Raw genomic sequence first — 4,832 nt, 5'->3', positions numbered from 1 at the left:
GGTGCTATGCAGATGCTCAGAGGTGTTTTAAACCTTGCAGTGAGCAACAAATGTACCAGTGTTGGATGTGGAAGCTCCTGTCAAAGAAAGAGTAGACCACCCCACCCCAGGAAAGACAGTAAGGAGTGCAGGCCAGGTACCACACCCCCATTCTGTGTGAACTCCTATTCTATTACCCTCAGTTACATTCTAGGAGAGAGGAAGAAGCATGTGGTTTTAGGAGAGTAAGAATCAGTCCAAACACAATGCTTACATTTTTCATTATCAAAATATTGTTTGCTTAGGGCTGGAGAGATATCTTAGTGTTTAAACACTTGCCTGTGAAGCCTAAGGACCCTGGTTCGAGGCTTGATTCCCCAGGACCCACGTTAGCCAGTTGCACAAGGGGGTGCATGTATCTGGAGTTCCTTTGCAGCAGCTGGAAGCCCTGGCACGCCCATTCTCTCTCTCTCTCTTCCTCTTTCTTTAGCTCTCAAATAAATAAATAAAATAAACAAAGCAATAAAAAGTTAAAAAAATATATTGTTTGCTTAAATATTCACCTAAGAGTCTCAATTTTACACCAGAAATGACTAAGTGTTCTAGCGAGAAGAATCAGGTCTTCTCAAAATTACCAGAAGATATACTATGTTGGACTATATTGTATGTTGTATTAAATTATGGAAGATAAAAAATTTACATATAAACCGAATTTTAGCTAGACCTATTTTAAATGCAGTTATTGAATACTATCTATAATACAATAAAGCAAAAAGATTTCTGAAAATATTTATCTAAATAGCTTTATGAAACAGTTTTAGTAAACTTTAACAGATAGTTTGATGTAGTAACTCAGATATGCTATACATTTCTGAAATTCTGCTTGAGTCATGAGAAGGCCATGTCATGTTCATTGAATTTGCTATGTTAAGTGAATATTTCTATATTATACATTTAAACATATATTCTATAAATCACTGGGAAATTGGCAACTTGCATCTTGCTATGCAGAACATTTAGTCAGATGTAATATTCACCAAGAACTCCAATAATTGAGATTTATTTTGATGACACATTGTTAAAAATGTTTATTCTGTGAATCATCACATAGGCCAGAATTCAGCTGGCCTCTTGTTTTTTCCCAGTCTTCTGCTTGTCCTGATCTTTTGTACTCTCCCACTGGCCCTGGAATGCCTTCTCCAAGCCCTTTCAGCCTCCTTCTCTCTAATGCCATTTATCCCATCAGTCCTACATGAGCCCACTTTGTATTAAAATAGAAAAAAGCTTATTTGTTTTGAATATGCTTTGTCTTTATCCTATATGCACATTTGGACATTTCTTAACACTTATGTGATACTGTTTTCAGTTATTTATTATATTTTCTCATCTGTACCCTGTGTGGCAAACTATTATGATAATTATTTCTTTTTTTTTCTATTTAATCTCTGTCTTCTCATATTAATCTACTATCTTTACATTAAGTAAAATAATAAAGTTAAGCTGCTATAGTGCTTTTGATTAAAAAATATGTTTGCTCCAGGAATTGTGCTCTGGAGAAAAGAAGACATGCATAGAATTGCATATGATTAATCATATGTCTTTCTAATTTTTGCTATTAAGTTTCCTCCTATGTAGGGAGGAAAACTAAAGTGTAACTGTCTGAGGACTTGATAGGTCTCTGCACAAGGACATAAAAAGCAAAAGTGATTAAAACAGGAAGCTTCCTCAGAATCCATTCTGGGAAGGAGAAATAACTTCTCATATCTTACTGTAAGAACAGCATGTTGAGTAGAGGAGGTGGCTCATGGTATGGGAAACATATGAGCATAGAACTTGAAAAATAAAAAACAAAGGCCAGGGAGATGACTCAGCAGTTGAAGGCCCTTGCTTGGCCATCCTCCTTCCTTCCCTCCTTTCCTTATTCCCCTTCTTCCTTTCTTCCTTCCTTGCTTCCTTCCTTCTTCCCTTCTTTCCTTCCTTCCTTCCCTCCCTCCCCTCCTTCTCTCTTCCCTTCTTTTTCTTTACTTTTTCCCTCTTTCACTCTCTTCTTCCACCTTCCTCTCCATCCCTCCCAACCTCCCTCTCTCTTCTCGCCCTCCCTCCTTCCCTCTTCCTTCCTTCCTTTCTTTTTCTTCCTTATCCTGCTTTCTCTAGCCCACTGACTAATACTGTCTAATCCTCTGCTTCAAGCATTGTCACGAAGACAAGATCACTGACTAAAATGTCATGTAAGCCCTGAAACACAGGGAGGCCTTTGAGAGCTCTCTTTCTTTTTTAAAAAAAATATATTAGTTTATTAATTGAGTCAACCAATTTCTATAGCTCCCATGCCAACAGTGAAATTTAAGCATCTGCTGGTTCAGAAAGGCCCACAATCATCAGAGGCATAAGTTAGCATTGGATTTGTGAGCATGACAAGATAATTGAACATGCCACACTTTGACCTTTGTGAATTAATTCAAGGAACTCTTTATTTCAGTTAATTTCCATTCAGAATTATTTCAAGCCCCTTTAAGGCCTGTTGAAAGTGACTAAGTCGGAGAGGGACTTCAGGTGTACCTCATGCTGAATCTTGCTTAAAGGGTATGGTTACTTGTCTTCTGTACTTATCAACTGAGAGGATCTTGGTGAAAACAATGAGATAAAAGAAAAAAAAAACCTTCCTAATTTGCATCTTTTTAGGTGCATTTCTTTAAGTTCTGGATTTATGTCCATGGAAATTATCAAGGGTATAATGTATAATATTTTGGCAATTGTTGTCTTCTTCACTGCTCTGAGACTCCATGAAAGTATGGGCTAAATTGGCTTTATTTATGACTGTACCCTTAAAATTTTACTCAGTGTTTAGCAAGTATGAGGCCTTTTTGAATTAATAAATTAGATAAAATAATGACTAATTAGATATGTAGGTGACATTTTTTTCCTACTCTTTTCTCTAAAGAGAAGAAATTCTTTTATACTGAGTATAGTTTGAGTTATTGTAAACTAAAATGTAAATAACCTAACAGTTTTTATTATAAGCTTAGAATTTCTTCTTATTGATAATTTTGAAAATAAAAATAAAATATAAATTTATTCATTAGGAAAAATTCATGACTCTTTACTACTCAGGCACTGGGATTATAGAGATAAATAAAGAAGAAGTGATTGAGTCCTTTCAAGTATTTAGGAGGCATGGATTAAATGCACAAATAGACAATTATTCACAATAAACTGTGATCTATGAAGACACAGCTAGTACTTTTGAGGTAACATTTATTTTGTATATGTGTCATGTTTCAAGCCCTATGCTGACATAATTCCTTATTAGATTTCTTATAATTGCTCTCTGAGTTAAGCTTTATTATCGTCTTTCTTTCTTCAGTGAGAAAACAGAAACACAATGGATTTAAACTTCTAAAACATTAATACATTGTTTGGGCTTATGTCTGTTTGACTTCAAGACAAACTCTCATTATTTTATAGACCATTATTAAGAGCCATTCCTACAGATCTGTACATAGAGTTCCCAGAATCAATTAAGGTGCATAAGTGAGAATAGAAATATTGCTAATAGCCATTCCATTGTTTCTTGGGTGCATATGCTGTGCCAAACATTATGTTAGTTGTTATACAAAACTAAGTTTCTTTCGCCTTAAAAGTAAGTCATTCTTCTTTTGTATCATGAGACCCTGAGGCTCATCAAGTCATACAGACAGTAAAAGGTAAGATCTGAAGTAAACTACACTGATTATAACCCTATGTTCTCAACATGTTTTAATTATTCTTCTGGGATTTTTCTTTTTTGACATTAATATGGGCCAGATGATTATATCCTGTCTAATGATAAGTAGACAGTGGCCTCAGGATCTTTAAACCATATTGCATTTCATTACTAAAATTTGAAAACATTTTTTTTCTTGGCTCTGTATGGACTCCTGGGCTTTTACTGTCCCTAAAGATATGTTTTATATTTTATATGTTGTCAAGATAATTCAGACAATATTTACTAGTATCAACTAGTGTAGAAAAATACAACTGCTCCCTGTGGGCAAATGTGGAACATTGGTTACTATGAATATTATCAGCAAAAGCCTCAGAGGTCTCCTATGTTCCTGTTTCTCCAACCAAAATTCATTCATCCATGGAAAAATCTGCTTCTAAATTTGAAAACAGCTTTCCAGTAATAAACTTCCTAAAATGAATAAATTTTCAAGCAATTGCATGCAATTCCACAAATGCTGTTGTTGTTATCCTCCCCATGTTAGTGGTATTTGTGAGCTGTTAAGGCAATGAAAGAAAATAATAACACTTCTTATACTTGCAAACATGTAACTCACAAGTCAAGGTTCTACTCATCTTTTTTTTTTCTTTTTTTTATTATTTATTTATTTGAGAGCGACAGACACAGAGAGAAAGACAGATAGAGGGAGAGAGAGAGAATGGGCGCGCCAGGGCTTCCAGCCTCTGCAAACGAACTCCAGACGCGTGCGCCCCCTTGTGCATCTGGCTAACGTGGGACCTGGGGAACCGAGCCTCGAACCAGGGTCCTTAGGCTTCACAGGCAAACAGTTAACCGCTAAGCCATCTCTCCAGCCCTCTACTCATCTTTTGAGCTCATAAAAATTCTATTTGTCTTTCTCATTCAGACTGTGTCTTTCGAGCCTGATCACCTTCATGCCTGGTATGGACCAGATCCCTTAGTGTTAAACAAATAATTAATCTCCATAATGATAGCTTGCAGAGGCAAGCCCACAATTGTTATGGAAGTGCATCTTGACATCTCAGGGAAGTCTATTTTCAAAAACAAAAGTCTGTGTATGCCAGATAACAATAGTGCATTAAGACAAATTATTTCTTTTTAGGTCCTCAAT

Source organism: Jaculus jaculus, chromosome 1, assembly GCF_020740685.1.
Source record: "Jaculus jaculus isolate mJacJac1 chromosome 1, mJacJac1.mat.Y.cur, whole genome shotgun sequence".
NCBI classification, from domain to species: Eukaryota; Metazoa; Chordata; class Mammalia; order Rodentia; family Dipodidae; genus Jaculus; species Jaculus jaculus.
Note: the sequence above shows the minus strand (reverse complement) of the source record.